Genomic DNA, 20,106 nt, shown 5'->3' with positions numbered 1-20,106 from the left:
ATGAGTGACACCCAACTGCAGGATGAAGTATATGCCCCATTGGCACTGCTGTGCCAGTGCTGGAAAACACTGACATAAGGGGTTAGGATTGCACCCTAAGTGGTAGACCTACTTAAACATAACACGAGAACAGCCTATCTATATTTCTGAGCAAGGCCTAGGAGAGGGGGGTAAAGGGGGTAATTTGTACCCGGGCCCAGGGTCAGAAAAGGGACCCAGGAGTCAAAGGAGGGAGCCCAGAAAGTTCTTAGGATCTGACATTTTCCTATCTCGCCTGAACTCACTGCCTGCACATGATGCTAGGGGCACAACCATTGGCATTCAGTGGCAACTGCTGCTGCAAGTCACACACTGGGCCCAGGAATGCATCCATGACCCTCCTTAACACTGTGTCAAATCTGGGAGGAAACTGGCCTGATGCAGTAGCTCTTTGGCTTGTGAATCCAATAACAATAAAGAAATGGATAGAAGCTCAGGGACCCGGCTACAGGTGCAGCAGAAGTTCATTTTGGTGTTTTCTGTCTTAGTGTGAGCCTAAATACAATGATACTGAATACAATGATACTAATTTCTGCAATGGATTTTCTATATTTCAAAGATTTTAGAGAGACTTGGGAGTGTGCTTGGTTTTCCATATTACTTTATTTAAATGCCAGTGCCTGGGCTCCGCATCAAGGAGCCTGGTACACCTGGGCTCCAAAGACTATTCTGGCTGTCAACACCCTCCCCCTGCCTTATTTGGCCCCCCTGTTCTGCCTGCCCCCATTGCCCCCTCCCCCTTGGGAAAGGGACCCAAAAGAAACTTTGTACCCCTGATAAAATTCCTCTCAGAGGCCCTGCTTCTGAGTTTCTGGCCTCCCCCATAGTTAAGGATGTGGCTATCTTAGCATCTGTTCACAGGTTACATCATCACAATACTTAAAGGAGGGCTGAACTTGTGAAATCTGAGTCATCGTTGTGTACATATGTAAAAGATGATCTGCATGAGAAAACTGAACTCTCAAAATAATTATGCCAACTTCTGGCCCAACTCCAAACTCCATCAATTTTTGTTCCATTTATGACATGAGCTTGGCTATACGGGTCCACTTTGAATGAAAATGCAAGAGTAAATTATGTTCATAAACTCAGAAGAAGTTTGATTTCAATGAGACTGGCCTTTAATTTGCATGAATTGCACTGACCTCTTAAAGGCCATGGTGAGTGCAGTTTTACTAAGACGGAGAGTGGAAGCAAGTTTTATCACTTCTCCAGGAAGCAGTTTCTCTCTTTGACAAAACACAGAGGCCAAAGTGAAGCCAGGGGCCGATGACTTGTGCTTTAGAAATGGGCGTCTTCGATGATCTCATTATGATCTCATTGCTGCAACCCTTGCTGAATAAGAGGGGTACTCCTGCATAATACTTGCCACATTATTCTTCTTTGAAATAAATTGTTCTTGTATTCTTGGAAAACGACCATGCAACTTCTTTCCCCTTCTCAGCTCTTTACTGCTCTTCACTGCCTTCACCTGCATTGCCTTCCTGAATGCCAACCAAACACAAACCAGCGATTTCTGAAATCCCTAACCATAAATGAACAGTGGTCAGACTCTTCAGTGTCAGATCATCATTTATTGGTGGGGTTTGACAACATGTAAGAACACAGGACTTCTGAAGGGCTCGTTCCACTGCAGCAATCACAATGATGCTCAGGTTCTGTCTTCTTTGTACCACATTTGATAAAAATAGTGCTTAAAGATAACTTTCCCTTCCAGTCTGTATTCAAACCCCCGCCCCCCCTAAATATTTTGCATTTCATACTGAAGCTGTAACAACTTTCTTTCTAGTAGCAAGCACTTCAGGCAACTGAAGCCAAGTAGGCCCAGCTGAAATTAACATTGAGTTTAGCTTTTCAATCAGTGTTGTCCACAGTATTGGCTGACCTAAATTTGTTTAAGTCAATTTTGATATAATTTCCCTAACAGGGAATATTCCATATCTTCAAATTAAAATAAAGTAAATTAAAGAGAAAAATATTAAAGATGACCTTTCATCTTTGATGACCTTTCAAAAGTGGTTCATTTTGTTTATTCAAAATGATGCATATCTAGCATTTGGAATATCCAATTATTGCTATTGGAATGCTATTGGAATATTCCAATAGCATTTGGAATATCTAGCAGACACAATAGCTGTGAAAGAGAAAGGCAATTGTCTCCAGATCCCATTTTGTCTGCTGCGGGCACCCCAAGCCATTCAACCCTGACATAAATCAGAGGGGGCAGGACTCTACAATCATTGGTCAGGAGCAAGGCAGAGAAAGCATCTGGACCATCCAATCTGTGCCAAATTCAGAAAAGCAAACCAAGCATGAATTCAGATGAGAAGAATGAATTGTTGGGAGTGGGGGAAAGGGAAGTTGGGTGTCAAAGGTTATTTAGCAAATAAGCTGAGTAAGGATGGGTGGGTGGCATACACTATGACGGTGGGTGAGAATTTAAATATGTTCTTTTCTGAGTTTTAACAGAATGGATTGAGAGAAGCAAGAGTAGAGGGCAGAGGTTGAGCTTGGAAATAAAATAGCTAAGTATCATTGCCTGACCAGTAACAAGAAGAGCAGGCCAATACAATAACAGTTCTACTGACATTTTTGCACATGGCACTATAAATTGCCTTTGCAACTCTAATGCTGTTTTGAATGACCTTTCATTTTGTTTATTCAAGATGACCTTTCAAAAGTGGTTCATTTTGTTTATTCAAATTGTCCAACAATTGTATCCTCTCTTTCAAGATTTTCAGAAGAGCACCTTCATTTATGGTTTGCAATGTACTGTATAAATGCATTAGACCCATCATTTCCAAGCCAGGTACACTGCAAACATATGAGTCTTTGGTCATAAGTAAGTTCAACCCTGGTCAATGGAGCTTAGGGCACAAGCCTAAGCAGGTATACTTCAAAGTAAGTCCTATTGTGTTCAATGGGATTTACTCCCAGGAAAAGTGAGGTTAGGATTGCAGCCTTTGTATTGGCAACCTTCAGTCTCGAAATACTATGGTATTGCGCTCTGACAGGTGATTCTGGAACAGCGTCTAGTGTGGCTGAAAAGGAGTGACAATCCCTTCCACACCGGGAGCAAGTGCAGTCTGTCCCTAGTCTGTCTCCCTGGCTATGGGCCTGCCTTCTTTGCCTCTTTGCCTCAGACTGTTGGCAAAGTGTCTCTTCAAACTGGGAAAGGCCATGCTGCACAGCCTGCCTCCCAGCGGACCGCTCAGAGGCCAGGGTTTCCTACTTGTTGAGGTCCATCCCTAAGGCCTTCAGATCCCTCTTGCAGATGTCCTTGTATCGCAGCTGTGGTCTACCTGTAGGGCGCTTTCCTTGCACAAGTTCTCCATAGAGGAGATCCTTTGGGATCCGGCCATCATCCATTCTCACGACATGACCAAGCCAACGCAGGCGTCTCTGTTTCAGCAGTGCATACATGCTAGGGATTCCAGCACGTTCCAGGACTGTGTTGTTTGGAACTTTGTCCTGCCAGGTGATGCCGAGAATGCGCCGGAGGCAGTGCATGTGGAAAGCGTTCAGTTTCCTCTCCTGTTGTGAGCGGAGAGTCCATGACTCGCTGCAGTACAGAAGTGTACTCAGGACGCAAGCTCTGTAGACCTGGATCTTGGTATGTTCTGTCAGCTTCTTGTCGGACCAGACTCTCTTTGTGAGTCTGGAAAACGTGGTAGCTGCTTTACCGATGCATTTGTTTAGCTCAGTATCGAGAGAAAGAGTGTCGGAGATCGTTGAGCCAAGGTACACAAAGTCATGGACAACCTCCAGTTCATGCGCAGAGATTGTAATGCAGGGAGGTGAGTCCACATCCTGAACCATGACCTGTGTTTTCTTTAGGCTGATCGTCAGTCCAAAATCTTGGCAGGCCTTGCTAAAACGATCCATGAGCTGCTGGAGATCTTTGGCAGAGTGGGTAGTGACAGCTGCATCGTTGGCAAAGAGGAAGTCACGAAGACATTTCAGCTGGACTTTGGACTTTGCTCTCAGTCTGGAGAGGTTGAAGAGCTTTCCATCTGATCTGGTCCGGAGAAAGATGCCTTCTGTTGCAGTTTCAAAGGCCTGCTTCAACAGGACAGCGAAGAAAATCCCAAACAAGGTTGGTGCAAAAACACAACCCTGCTTCACGCCACTTCGGATGTCAAAGGGGTCTGATGTGGAGCCATCGAAGACAACAGTGCCCTTCATGTCCTTGTGGAAGGATCTGATGATGCTGAGGAGCCTGGGTGGACATCCGATCTTGGGGAGAATCTTGAAGAGGCCGTCCCTGCTGACCAAGGCTGACCAAGGCTGACCCTGCTGACTAAGGCTGCTGACTGATTGCAGCCTTAGTGTCAGGTAAATGTGCAAAGGATGACAGCATTAATCAACTAATTGTTGATTAATCAACTTAATTAGTTGTTTCTTGATAACTGCACAAAGCAGCTGCTCAGTGTATTTGGGAGAATTGCTTTGTGTTCCCAGGTCAGCTGCTCAAGCATCTGTTGTGTTATGTGCTTATCAAAGATTGGGAGATAAAATTTGCCTGAATAGGTTTCTTGTTTAGTGTTCAGCTAGCCACTTTGGGTGGAGTTTTGGGTCACTGAGAGGCCTTAATCAATCTCAGACTCTCTGATATTCATTTATCCACGAGAAATAAGATTGCAGAATATATGATGGCTACTTTTTTGGGGACACTGCTTGCCTTTCTATTTCCAGAGCAAGCGCATCTGTACTTGAAAGCAAATGATGGGCAGTCCAGTCCTGAGCTGCCCGGAGCTTGGGGCTGCTGCAGTGCTGAAAATGGCTACCCCGGCATCCAGTGCAACCCAGGCAGCTGCCACCACTGCCTCGGGAGGACTTTCGTCCCCTTCTCCTGAGTAAAGGAATTAGCCCTGCAATGGGGCTACTTGATTTTACGGCAGCTCTGGAGTTGCCACAAAATCAAAGAGCTCCATGTCAGGTCGCGTTGCCCAACGCAGAGCTAAGAATCTGGTCGAGCTAATTCACCTTCCTCCTGCCCCAGAATGCCTCCTCCCCACCCTTTCCCTGCCCTCCCTCCACCCTCCCCCACCCTGGAATGCCCTCCCTGCCTCCTCCCACGTCCCACCTACCTTTCCACCACCCAGAGGTTCAGGCGACCGCCAAGAAGCGGAGCACCAACTTTCCACTGGCACTAGCCCAGCACCAAGTGGCACTAGGTTAGCTCTGGTGCTAAGCCTCTGTGGTAAGCCCGCGCACAGAGCTGAGGATTGGGCTCTAAGTGTGGACTTGACTGAAGCATCTGTTTTCAGTTAAAAGCTTGCCTATACATTTCATGACTGCTGCATTATCAGTGCAGGAAGAAGGAGCCAAAAGTCATTCCAAAGGGCCATGTAGTGTGTCAATATCCTTAGGTGTTTCCTCAATATCAACATGCAAATTGCAGCCAACTCTGAGGTTATGATGGGTACTGTCCGGTTCCCCAGTCGTAAACTGGCTTTAAGTCGGGAAACCTTCTGTACAACTGTCCCAGAAAAACAATGCAGTGTGGGAGCAACCCAAAACTAAGAGACAAACCCATTGCTCACTGGTTTTGTAAATGTTTGAGGGCCCAATTCTATCCAATGTTCAAGCACTGGTGCAGCCACAATGCAGCCCTGAGGTAAGGGAACAGATGTTTCCATACCTTGAAGAGGTCTCTGTGACTGCCTCCTCACCACAGGATGAAGTGCATTCTCCATTGGCACAGCTGCACCAGCGCTGGAAAATTGGATAGGATTGGGGCGTGAGTCAGCCAGGAGTCCTTCAAGACCTTCAAGTCATGGAGTTACTTTGAAGCATGCTTAATAGTTTGAAGTTCCTCAGGGAGTTTATTTTCAGAAATGTTCATGATAAAAAAGGCAGGTAACCTCTTCCTCTTGACAGAATATCCTTGTGTAACAGGAGATGCCATGTACTGCATTTTGCTTTCTTCTCAGGGTTTTGTTTTTGTTTTTTAAAGCTGGTTGCTACATACTTTAAGCAGGTTAAGAGGCTATTTACTCTTGGCAAACTCTTCAAGTGAGCCCAAAGGATATAACATGTATATTATTTGAGCAGTGCTTAAGTATACTCCCTGATGGAATGCTGTGATAATTTTGAGAAGAAAGTGTTGATGTTTGTGGTGAAAATCCCTGACTTCCTCCTATTTTTCCTGCCCATTTTTCCACTGTTATGTACTTTCCTAGTATACCCTAGAAGGAGACTGCTGAATTATTCCAAGTCAAAAGCCATGGTCGTCGTCCCCCAGCAGATCAGTAAACAAAAACCTTGGTTTTGCACCAACTCATTGGACAGTGAAGCCCACCTGATTTTGGGCAGCCCAATCCTATGCTGCCCTGGCACCCAGAGGAGCAGTGGCGCTGCAATGGCTGCTGCTGTATCCTGTGGGCCTGGGGCAGCTGCTGGAGTCTCCTTATGGCACTTTTGCAACAGTGGTTGCTGGGGGTTGCTGCAGCATAAGATTGGACCCCAAGAGTGGGAAGTTCAGGGACTCTGGTAACTCCTCCCCAGGAATCATTCCCACAGGTTACACAAAGTGGAGTCATGCAACCCTTTAACGTATTTGCCCAAATTTATCAGAAGCATTGGATGCTTCATTGGGGCTTGTCACTTCACCTTGCTGCACACGTAGATGTCAGGACCAGGACCCTGGAACAGTGTGCGTAAATAGGGTAAGGAAGGTTTTTGGTTCATTTGCTGCCTGCCTTTTAACATCCTTGCAAACCTTTGATGGCCTCCCTCACTTTTCTCCTTTTCCCATTTGATGGATATGTTGTTTTTATCCCTTGCATTTTTGTCTCCATTGTTCAGACTCAGCCTTTTAGGCCCCAATTGTGTTCTTCTGGGTTGCTGCTGGTGCGGTTCAGTGCTCTGGAATCCCCTGTTGGGGCTGGTAAGTTTGCAGCAGAGGCATGTGGTGGATGGGTAGGAGAAGGGGGAGTTTTGAGGGGAAGGGAGGCGTTGGATCTCAGTGGCACTGGTGTGCATTAGATCCTTTCCCCTCTTTCCCAGGCCTCCTTACCCCTTTTCTTTCCTTGGACATATACCAGCATGGCTGTATCAGTGCCAGTGGTGGGGATGGGATTAGGCAGTGGTCACAGAAGTGGATCTTTCCCTTTGTAGAGTTCATTTTCCTGGGATGAAAGGTGGCTGAGTAGTCAGGTAAGGGGATAATTTTTTTGACTGGAATGGTTAGGTGATTGAAGTATAGATCCCTCCTCCCGGAGTAAAGTTGGGGGGGGGGGCTAGATAGAGGGTGCCTGTGAAATTTTTCACCTTTTTGAAGTAAATCTGAGGTTGGCTGGGTTAACATCTTCTCAGCTAAAATAAGCTAGAAATTAGAGCAGCCCGGTGCCAGTATATGGGAATACTCCCTCATGAATGGAGGGGGATCAAGGCAGATGGCCATTATCTGATGGGCCTGCAGAGGTGCAAAAGACATCATTTCTCAAGATGACAGTTGGATGAATTCCAGGACACCTGTGTTGAGTGTCTACGTGCCTTGTAGACAATGGGCAGAAAGCGAGTCAGCAAATTTACAGTCCTCTTTTCACTGGATGATCCAACTATAAATTCGGGATGGGAGAGTCTGTCTTGGACAGTTCCTGGCCGAACTTGCTGGGGGACATGTTGCCTGACTGAATAACAACAGCCCTGCATGGCAGGACCTTACAGCATTCCTTAGTAAGTTGCTTAGAGAGAAGTTATTTTCTTGTTGACTTGAAATGTGTATATTCTTTATCACCTTCTTGATAATCCAACCCTTTTGGGGTGGATAATCTCCTTATTAACTCTTCTAACAAGTATAAGCAATAAAGCTTTCTTATAAAGAACTGTTAAGTATGTGCTTGTTTGGGGGGGGGGTGTCAAAGAAACCAGTGCTCTATTAAGTCCATTCTTGGCTGCTCGCTTAAGCTACTAGGCCAGAAAGGAAGAAGGGGCTTTCCTTTCTGCCCCTTCAAAAACAGGGAGCCTAAATAACTTGGGATGCAACATTGAAGGGGTGCTGGCAGACTATTGGCAGCAGGTCATCGTGTACCATTTTCCTCCGGAGGTGTGGCAGCTCCTGAGGTATCTGGAGGCATGGTGGCTGATGGGGGGGGGGGCTGGCTTACCTCGGTAACACATGGGAGTAATTTGGAAGTGCAATTTGGTGAGTTGGGCACTTGAGGGGCTGACAGTGATTACTGTGGAAAGAAAGTGCCCCGTTGCCCTGATCCTCTCCTAATCCCAATTTGGGACCATTGTGACAGCAATTAATTATTTTATTTTATTTTAATGGTTTGACTGCCTGGTCTCAAGTTCACATGAGAAGAAGCAGGTTGCCACTCTTCCCAGATGTGGCGACTACTCTTCCTTGGCACCTGCTACTAGAAGAAGTCGTTACTCTACTGATGGTGGTTTTAAAGAGAGCCTTCAGATCTGGAGGCTTTCTGTTAATCTTTTTAACCTGCTGAGTTATTCCAAGTCAGCAGCCATGTTGTTTTTTTCCCCCAGCTGAGTTGGCTTTTAGCTAAAAACACCTTGGCTTTTAGCCAACTCTTTGGCCTGTGGAGCCCACTTGATTTCCAAGGGTGAGAAATTCTTATGTATACTATGTAGGTACATGCTTCTGGATCACATATGGCCCGGGATTGTTATTAATGTGGTAGATATGAGCAAAATCTAGCAGTCAACTATCACTAAGTCACAGGGCAAATAACGGAGTGGGAAACCTTTGCAACACTGATCATTGTGCATGTTCTAAAACAGCACTGAAAGAAGAACTTGTTAGTGGGAATGATGAGTCTGCTTATAGGAAGGAGGTACAGGAGTTGTTATTGTGGTGCAAAGAAAATAATCTCTCACTCAACATCAAAAAAACTAAATAACTTATAATTGACTTCCGGAAAAAGCAGGAGGTCTGGCTCAGTTGGTAGAGCTGCTGCCTTGTATGCCTGAAGATCTGAGGCTGCCAGTTCGAAACAACCGGAAGTACCCGAGAACTGAGGACACGCTGATATACTGATGAGCTGACCTTAGGTGGCAGAGAGGAGATGCCGTCAAGTGGAGCATGGGAGGCGAAGGGCCAGAGAGAGGCCAGACCGGGAAGGAATCCAGCTGGAAGGAGGAGTTCTATGAAAGACTAGAACTATTCAATTGTAAAAATCCCTACAGGGGTTTAGAACAACCTACCTATGTAAACCGCGTTGGATTAAAGTCTGAGGAGAAATCTGATGTCCAAAGAAAGGCGGTATATAAGTACCTGTATGTATAAATAAATAAATAAATAAATAAATAAATAAATAAATAAATAAATAAATGTGCACACACCATTATACATAAATGGTGAGGAGGTGGAGAGGGTTGCTAGTTTCAAATTCCTAGTTATTTACATCACAGAGGACCTCTCAAGGACTATTAACACCAGCAAGTTGATAAAAAAAGGCACAAAAGCGGTTATATTTTCTGAGGAAGCTTGGGAGGTTAAATTTGTCACAGCAGCTGCTTGTGTCTTACTATCCTTGCACCATTGAGAGTGTCCTAACCTATGATATCTTGATGTGGTACGGAAATTGCTCTGCAAGGGACAAAAAAGCTCTGCAGAGAATTATTAAGATCGCGCAGCACATCATCAACCTTCATCTACCAGCTTTGGAGGACATCTATACATCTCACTGTCTGCAGAAGTCACATAGTATTCTGAGAGACCCCTTCCATCCGGCTCATAAATTCTTTGAACTGTTGCCTTCGGGTAGATGATACAGAACTATTAGAGCAGCACCACACAATTCCTGAACAGTTTTTATCCCACAGCCATAATTACATTGAATAAGACGATACAGTTGTTACCATGCTCCTGGGCATTATGGTCTGTTATTCTTGTTGGCATCCTTCAGTCTCGGAAGACTATGGTATCGTGCTCTGAATAGTGTTCTGGAACAGAGTGTCCTCTCCAGTGCGCGAAGCCTGGGTAAAGTAGATGTGGAGGATAGACTGTTACCCATGCAGCAAATCCCCCCTCTCCACGTCGCTGAAATGGTCCAATGGAAAGGCAGAAGCCAATACAGTTGGTTCCAGCGGCGTTGCAAGAGTTGCCAGAACGTGACTGTGTTCAGCCATGAACTGCCTCAGGGACTCCGGCTCCGGATTTTGCCTCAAGGTTGACTCCTGCAGCCTTTTCCATAACTGGATGTAGCCACAAGGCAGTGGAGGTTTGGGATCAGAGTTTTCCTTCTCTCAGATGAGCTGCCTTCCCAGGCTAACGAGTCCCATCTACCCAGTTATACTGTTATACTGTTTTTATATTATGATGCATGTTGTATAGAATGTGTGGGTGAGTGTGTAGAGTGTGATTGTTGGAATTGTTGTACATATTTATGCTTGTATCTCAAAGGTGCATAAATTTCGTTGTGCTGTAGCACAATGACAATAAAGTTACTACTACTACTACTAATACTACTACTACTACTACCTCCCATCAGACAGGGGGAAATGGGCCAAACAAAATCTTTTCTGCAATGCCTATTTATTGTTTGTGAGCTCTCCCCTCCTCTCCTCCTCCCCTCTCCTCTCCCCTTCCCTCCTCCTCCTCCCCTATTAGCAATGGCTGTGGTCAACAAGAATTTTTATAAAATGAGACTCTTCACGTAGGTTTACATTAGTCACTGATCAGCTGAGAGGCACTGAATGACCCACTTCCTTCCCCCCACTTGGGTGACATAACCTGTTACAAGACACACAGAACTTGAGTAGATCATTTCTTTTTCATCTTAAAATGGAACTTGAACAAGTTCTTCACGTACCCAGATTTGTATTGGTGGAAGTGGAAGCAGATAGTGTAAACAGATTACCTCACTGCTTTCTTTTGAGGTTCTTCTGTTAAGGTTCCCACTCATAAAACCCATCAGTATAATACTGAGTAATCATTGTTCTGCCTTGGAAATGCAAAAGATTGCTCCTTAAATTGTTGTTTAAAAACATAAGAAGAGGATCAAGCCAAAGGCCCATCTTGTCCAACTTCCTGTATCTCACAGCGGCCCACCAGATGCCTCAGGCAGCACTCAAGATAACAAGATATGCATATCATGTTGCTGTTTCCTATTTAAAAAATCCATTTTTTAAAAAAGTATATTTTATGTTGATGTGAGCTAAGCCCCTACCTTAAGTAGAGTAACATTCTAAAACACAAGTGAAAACATTTGTGTTGAATTCAGATGAGGTTTCAAGTTCAGAGTCCCATTACAAGCTTTGTGAGGCCCTTCTTTTCAGGGTGGGCCCCAAGAAACCTATTCCACATGAGGTCCTTGGTCGCAGAGCTAATCTCAGAGATGAGCAGTGGGCCTTCTGAGAGCCCTGGGCTCTTGGCAGCTGTCCAACAGTGCCATCCCCGGATTCCAACTCTGATTAAATTGCATTTTTTCAGTCACTTAAGTGGTTTGGGGGAGCATCAAGACATTAAAATCATGTGCATCTCAACAAAAGAAGATGGTCAAAGAAATTATCCATTTAAACTATTTTAAAAACAATCATTGTCCACAAAGGCCTCTGTTAACCAACCACCCAACCATAAGTCTGATGTTAGGAGTCTGTGCTTAGTTCTGCACCATCTGCCACAAATCTGAATCAAGAACAGTACAGGACACTGCCTGTGCTGAGACAAAGTAAGAAACAGCAATTTGTTACTAAAAGTGAGTAGGCTAAGGCTCAAGGTGCACTACTTTGTTTTCCATACTTTATCTTGGTATAAGAACCGTACCAAGAAGCCTGTAACACCTCCAAATTATCATCTATTATATAAAGAATAATGGCCCAATCCTATCCATTCCCCCCCCCCCCACTCGATGCAGTGGCACCAAAATGGCTATCACTGCATCCTATGGTGGAGGACAGTCTAGGAGATCTCCTCCGGGTAAGCGAACAATTGTTCCCTTACTCAGGGGTAAACCTCTGTGCCATGGGGTGTGTGTGCCTACTCAGACCTCAGTTAGCTAAATAGCTGCAGGATCAGGTTCAGGAAGGGGGATAGGATTCAGCAGCCACTACTGCTGCTGAACCCACCCCTTCCAGGACCTAATCCACCCATTCCACACCCCGTTGCCCAATTCTGCTCTCCCTGTCTCGTTCCACCCTCCCGCCACTTACCCCTCCTCCCCTGCCATCTTACCTGGATTGGTTAGAACAGGGGTGTCAAACATAAGGCCTGGGGGCTGGATGCGCCCCGCAGAAGCTTTTTATCAGGCCCTCAGGCTCTCAGCTGCTTAGCAGAGCTGAGGTGGCACTGCTGAAAGGGCAGCCCACATGAAAATTAGGCTCTCCCGTGTCTTGAAATATGATCAAGATTTGTGTGTTTTCTCTTCTGTCATTTGCAGCTAATGAGTTCCTAAGTGAGAAAAGGTGCTTATTTTTGGTTATGACCTGTTTAATGACATCACTTCCTGCCTAATGGCATCACTTTCGGCCCTCAGCAGGCATCATGAATGCTATTTGGCCCTCGTTATGAAACAAGTTTGACACCCCTGGGCTAGAAGATCCACTGGCACCAGCAGGAAGGCGCACGACTTCCCACCAATGCTTCCGACAGTGTGCGAAGTAGCACATTGTTGGAATGCCTTTTATGACTGGCACTGACTGCTGCGTTATAGCAGTGAGCACCAGCAGAAGACACCAGGTGACATCAGAAGGTAAGTATAGGATTGGACTCCTAGGGTTACAAAAGGAATCATGGAGTAAGAAATGAAGCAGACACTACCAAAACTGTACAGGAAAGATGAGAAAAAAAACAATGCAGAGCAGCTGGTCTATGCTAACAAGGCATGACTGTCCTTTGTTCCATTCTCTAGGAATCTGCATCCCCTCCAGTTTCTTTTCCCAGAAGCTGTATTTTCAGTCAATCTGTGTGAAACGAGACATATACCTTGTTCATACTGTATAGACACTTGGGAAAAATGTTAGAAAATACAAGGAAGGTCTAGCATTAAATCATAGAGAAGGGTGAAGAACTTATTAAGCTGAGTGATTTGAAAGCTAAGAACACCAAAACAAACAAAAGCTGTTTCACAGTGTGGTCACCCTGGGCTTCCCTTTCTCTCCTCCCTTTTGGATTAAAACCCCCTCCAAGAACATTCAGTCTCTGGGGAGCTGTGGAGTAATTAAAACTTTTTGTGCACTGTTTCATCCCTTGCCAAGTAGTTGGCATCTCAGAAAACCTCCACTTGATTGCCAGTCTTGCCCTGGTGCCAGCTAATATAAAACCCATCAACTTGCAGAAATGTAGAAGCACGAAATTAGCCCTTGCGTTCCCGCAATGCCAACTGACATAGATGAATGGTTTTAGGGAAGTTGTTGATATAGTAACCGATATATTGTAGCTACAGAAATAATTTAGTTGAAGTGGGTCCTCTGTTCAAATAGGATATTAAAAGACTAGGCAGGCTAATCCTAAAATGCCATCATACAATTCTAGAGTATTTTAGAAGGGACCACAGAGGTAATCTAGTCCAACCTCCTACGCATGCCTCAGAGTACAACACAATCAGAGGCTCATGTTGCTTCAGCCAAAATACTTAACAAAGGGATAATTTGGGGAAGAGTAGGCAGCAGATCTTTCTGAGCTGCAAACTATCTGTGCTTCTTCCTTAGGAGCACCTTTATTTGCTCATTATGAGATTTTAAAATGAAAAATGAATGCTTTTAAATACAATGCTTTTTTCAATTTAATCTTGAATATATTTAAAAGCAGACCTTTGAACCCTTCTGTGAATCTTGTCCTCCCAAGAAAATCTGATATGGCACCTCTGGGAAATGCCTCAGGCTGCAATCCTATATACACCTAACTGTGAGTAAGTTCCATTTAATTCAGTGAGACATTTCATGAGTAGGCATGTATAGGATTGCACTATCAATCTCATAGTTGTCTTGCATATACAGTAGAGACTTTGCACACTATGAATAGCTGCTCCACATCTAAAGAATGCCTACTGATCTCTTTATATAGGAGGAAGGGGGCAGATGCAGAATCTTGTGCTCGGCATGCATCAAGTCAACCCTGGGTGCTGCTTTACATGGGTAAACCAAGCCTACAGTCTGGGGGCCCAATCCTGTCCAACTTTCCAGCATCGGTGCAGCAGCTGGAAAAAATGCTCCCATACCCTGAAGACACCTTTGTGACTGCCTCCCCAACACAGGAAGCAGTGCATACCCCATTGGCGAAGCAGCACCAGCACCGGAAAATTGCATAGGATTGGGCCCTGGGGCAGTACATGCAGTAGACTAGATCATATTTACATACATACAGCTATACTGGTTCCAATGGAACCCATAGATTCAGGTCCCCATCTGCCCATGAAAATAATAAAGCCATACCTGCCTTCTAAGCAATTACTCACTTACTGTATACATCAGACACCTGTGCTGACTTTTGAGGTACATATGAATGTATCATTCATATTGTTATTCACCTTTAGAAAACAAAATGTTTTATACTGTAATCCATTTCTCATTCCACATCACAACATTCTTGAAAGACAGATCCTTAATTATCTTAGAAGGACATGTCATGCTCTGAGAAAAGAAAACTTATATGTGCTCTTTTCAAGATTAGTATTAGCAAATTGCTACTGTATATTGAGCCATTTCTGTCCAACGTTGAATATACGCAACAGGGACCAAATGTGTACACCTGTGGGCTAGGCAGAAATGGGTTAATACATTGCCACTCATCATTGGAAATCGTCTCCTTACATAGCACCTGCACCCGATAGCTCTGGAGGTGGAAACAGACTCATATATTTTGTTGGCAAAAGTCATTTGTAAATGCATATATTTCATTCCTAAATGACCTTATGCCCATGTATTTTATGCCTGAGAATCAGTCTTGAAGTACACAATGTAACATATGAAACAATTCAAGGCTGTAAATATGTTCTCATCTCATCCCAACAAGCAAAAACAAATCTTATTGTTCTAACTATGGCAATGTCTTGATAGCACATGGTTCTTAGACTAGGTCTTTCCTAATTATGTGACAAATGATTTCAAGAATGTATTTTTCACCTGGATCCTTTTCTACAGCCATGTATCATTATTTTTGTTTTGTTTCTCTCTACTATACCACTGAACTGAACATCCTCATCATGATTCTCACCTCATCATCCCTGTGCACATAATTCCCAGGGCTGAGGAGGTGCCCTGGGTGTTCTCAGGTGTCCTCAGACACACCTGCTGTGAGGGACAGGTGGCTCCTAGTCTCTTAAAGCTGCAGGAATGAGGATTAGCATAGGCTGTGGATTTCAGGGCAGGGTTATGTGGGGTAACTTGTGACACTAGACGACTACTCCCTGTGCATTTGGAGATTATAAGTATGATAGCAGAAGATCAAAAAGAGGAAAACAACTGCAGATCTCTAGCTATCTCTCTAGCATCTTTACCTGCTATTGTGCTTGCCTCCCATTATAAAAGTGTAAAGCCATGCTTCCAGCACTGAGACCTTAGGTGCCCCTCAGGCTCATTTCCAGAGAACTGAGAAAGACTGCTTTGAAATGAGAAAGTTGAGCTCACACATAGGTAGGAGCAGAAGATCCTAGTTCAGAAGACCACTTTGCAAGGGAAACTTCTAAGATAGCAGAAGGATGAATTGAAGTGGACAGTAAATTCGTTTTGCACCCAAAGATCAGACCAAAAACATTGATTGTTCCTAATTCCATAAAGCACGTACAGAAATAATTAAAAGTAAGATTGTTTATAATGTTAAGGACACAAAATAGAAATAAGACTTTGCCATTCTGCTCTGTTTGAAAGTTTGAAAACATTTGCAACACTTATGTTGCATATGTGCTAATTATGTGACAGGCAGCCAAAAACCTACCTAACTCTCCCTGGTGATGCAGGCGTGCCAGTGCAGAGTGCGCTACATCCTGGGCGGGGGCAGCTGCAGATGTCTCCTCATGGTAAGGGAATATTTGTTCCCTTACTCTGGAAAATCCTCTGCTTTCTCTATGGGCTTCCTTGGTCCTGTGTCAACTATTTTGCTGGTCCAGAACAGAGGGGTATAATAGTGGTAGAAAGGATCTGGTCACACATGAATGCTGCCTGTCCATCCCTGTTCCTGCTCACCCCCTCCCTGCCCAGAAACTCTTCTGTTCCTCCCTCTCCCTCCCCTGTTCCTCCCACCACCTGCCCCCTCCCCACTTACCTTGTGCCAGTGGATGGAGTCTTCTGTGCCAGTCAGTATGCCTGGCCGCCAGCAATTTCATTTGCAGCATTGTGCTTGTCTGTGGAAGTGATCTTCCTCCATCCACCAGCAGAATGCATGTTCTGCCAGCAGCATGGGGTGGATGGGTGGCTTTTAATAACCTATTGAGGACCCTGGCTCTGAGTAGCAGTTCTGATCTTGCACATGGAGTACTGTTTCTTCTAAATAAATATTAGATTAAAATGCTCAAATGATGAAAAAGGGTAAAGAGTTAGGCAGACCAACCATAAAAAGATAAGTGTTCACCCACTTCTCAGAATAATATAGTTGACAGCTCTCCACACCGGAATTGAACTCAAGAAAAGGAATGAAGTTGGGGAGAGGTAAAGGTCTTTCATTCTAATCATAAATCTGCAGCAAAATCCTCTGACAAGTACTGATCAGAGTTTTAATGTTAAAGTGGCAGTTGATTCAGTTTCCAATAAAGGGTTTTAGCCATGGACATAGGACAACCTACTGTGCATGGAAAAATAGAAACAATGGTGCAGGGAACACAATGAAAATGATAACACAAAAACTGTACATGTAGTGGTAGCCAATTCTTTTGCCTAAAGACTACCAGGAAATGATGCATATGCAAATAATCTAGAATCATTCACTTGGACACATAAAAGATGACTTTCATTGTTTGTTGCCAAAGCATAAAGCAATAAGGAAAGTGCCAGAAACAGTTTCAGCAAAACAATATCTCACAAGTGACTCACCGCAAAGAAAACAACTCAGTAGCCATTGCTAGAGTCCCATGAGGGACCTCAGTAAACCTGCTGTTTTTCCTGTGTGCCTGGGAGTGGAACAAGGGTTGGTTGTCAAACTCCTAGTAAGCCACAGTTGCTGGGTGGGTCACAGGCGCTATAGGTTTTAGAATGTACAGAAAGCATTATTTCAAACAGAGTAATTATGCCACCCAGTGGTCCAGAGTTAACATCACACATATATTTCTGGTACAGTACATTTCCTTGCTGATAACTAAAACAGGTAGTGCATTGTTCGAATTGCCAAAAGGACCACAAAGTAAGCCTTGACTTTAAAACAGGCCTGGGGATATTTGACTTTCAAAAGTATAATCAATGTTCTTAAATTCTTCTGTACCATAAAAAGATAAGATCCGATATAGATGTGTTCATCTAATTTCAATGTGGGTAGTTGAGATACCTGTCCCTTCAAATACCATCCCCGAGGGAGGCGTGCATGGCTTTTCCCCCTCCTTTTATCTTCACAGTACTCTTGCAAGGTAGCTTAGGGTGAGAAATAGTAACTGGCACAAGGTCATCCAGTAAGCTTCAAGGCTGAGTGAGGATTTGAACTCACATTTCCTGACTTGGGTCCACCACTCTAGCCACTATGGCATTCTGTCTCACCTTGTGATGTGAAGTGTCCCTACCACAATATAACATTCCTGAGGGAAGGTACAGAGGTTAAATAAATCTTTCTACAACACACACACACACCCCCGTATAGTGATGATAAACACAGTGGCGGTCCTGGCCACTGCGGCCCCTGGGGGCATGCCTGGAGGTGTCTCCCCTTCTAAGGTCTCTGGAGGGCCTTTAAACATAACTTCTGGTTTTCAGCCAAAATCCGGAAGTAACATTTGAAGGCCTTAAAAGGCCTTCTGAGGGCAGAGAAGGCCACACACGGCCTCTCCAGCCCTCAGAATGCCTCTGGGGGGAGGCAATGGGTGCAGGCAGCCCTCAGGTTGGCATGGCTGGAGTGGCTGTGGCACCCCCAGCCATGTCACCTGGGTCACTTGCACCAGTTGACCCCCCCAAGTATGCCACTGGATAAACATTCAGTATCGATATGAGATACTTGTGACATGATTAAGTGCTTTCATCTCTGCTGAAGAAAATTTGGATTTGTTCACATTTCACTCTATCTGAACTGTTGATTGGATGTTGATAGCACAGCCTCCACACTGAGAGACGGCTTTTGAAACACAAAGTGACATGGTTGTGTTTGTGAATAGCAAAGTATATGTTTGTACTTTGACATGACTCATCTTATGGCAGCCATTTATCATACTGTGATGGCGCTTACATCTTGCTATCCCCATCCAGGTTTACTATGGAGTTATGTTGTGTTTGCTATTGTAACAAGATTCTCTGGAGAGAGAAAAAAATCCCAGCACTCCTTTGAACAGCATTTCTGCATTCGTTTCATGTTCAGCAAGCCTGTTATACAAGAGGATCATGTGAAGTTTTACCATTACAGAGAAATGTGGCACCTAAGGAGATTTTCTTTTCAAGCCAGCTTACAGGAATCCTTCCAAAATGGTTGTCCTTTGTCCAAAGATTATATGGAATTTATTCTTAGGGAGTTTAAAAAAAACAAACCAGCAGTCCTGTTCTCCCAACCTATTTGGTGCCATTGGAGGTTGACTGCTCCCCTTCTCCTGTCAGCAAGGGTATCCGTGGCTACAGAGATAGAGCTGAACCCAAACAAAGGTACTTGAGAGACTTTTCCTCCTCACATCCCACATGTTTAAAAACAGGATGCAGCGGTCACCATTTTGACGCCACTGCATCAGCAGGGGAAACAACAGGACTGAGCTCTGGGTCAAGCAACTGTGTCTGTGTACCCATATGCAGTACAGGTGCGCGCCACTTTGCGACCTTCTGGCTCATGCTGGGATCGCATAATCAACGACCACTTGTAATCACGTGGTCGTCGGGGGGGGGGCACACATCCCAACCCTTCAAAAGCAAAGGGAGCTCCACTCTGCTCCCCTCCCCTCCACAGAGTTGTTTGAGCCACCCAGAGGCAGTACACGCCTGAGCCTCTGCAAGGCTTAGACTGTGGAAAATCATGTCTCTCGCGCAACTTCCAGTTTCCTCCATGAAACTGGAAGTTGCAAGAGAGACACAATTTCTCTGTCTGAGCTCCGCAGAGGCAACGAACGAATTTGTGTTGCTTCTGGGAAGCTCAGACAACCCTCTGGAGGGAGGGGAGCAGAACATCCCCTTCCCTGCAGAGGGACCAGATTGCGTCAAGCCCTGATTGATGATGGGAATCACGGTCTTGATCCCTGTCGTCAAGCAGCGCACAACTGTGTAAGTGTAAATTATAGCACAATAGATTTCAAACTGTAACTAAAGTGTGTGTATATTTTCTGGAGATGCCCAGTATTTATGTAACATGAACCAAAAAACATTCGGTACAGCTCCACCAAATGGCGCCCGTATGAATCTACCTGCTACCAAGCCAGACCCTTGGTCCATCTAGTACAGTGTTGCATTGGCTCTCCAGGGTTTTAGGCAGCGGACCGCCCTAGCCAGAGCTTGGCTGCTGCACTTGCAACCCAATTCTGACCAGGCAAAGGGCAGGGAACCACTGTAGTCTACTGTGCCTACTAGTTGCTTTTCTAAGCACCCAGGTGAACATAGAGGAGGTACACTATAGTAGGAGCAGCAGATCTGCCCCAATTCAGGTGGTAGTTCCACTCAGGCTGCCACTGGTCCTAGCCTACCTGGAGATGCTAGGGATTGAACCTAGGAGCTCCTGTATGCAAAGCATATACTCTACCGCCAAACTGCAGCCCCTCTCTTTATTATTATAGCAGCAGGTGAGGTGCTTCAGAAATTCTGATCTTGAGCAATGTCAATTTATGAAAAGTGTAGTCATTGAATCCAGATATCTCTCCAAAATTGGCTAGTAATTATATTTTGTTTTTAAAGATCTGCGTTCTTCCTTCCAAAGATGGTTGTTCTGAGTGTTTTAATTATTTCTTTCCCTGCTTGTTGCTGTTTTACTGGCGTGATACAAATGCATCCAAAGGGCATGATCCAACTGCTTTAAGCTCCATTGATTTCCGTGGGAGAGTTAATGAATGCCTAAAA

The sequence above is a fragment of the Tiliqua scincoides genome, chromosome 1 (assembly GCF_035046505.1).
Source record: "Tiliqua scincoides isolate rTilSci1 chromosome 1, rTilSci1.hap2, whole genome shotgun sequence".
Taxonomy (NCBI): domain Eukaryota; kingdom Metazoa; phylum Chordata; class Lepidosauria; order Squamata; family Scincidae; genus Tiliqua; species Tiliqua scincoides.
Note: the sequence above shows the minus strand (reverse complement) of the source record.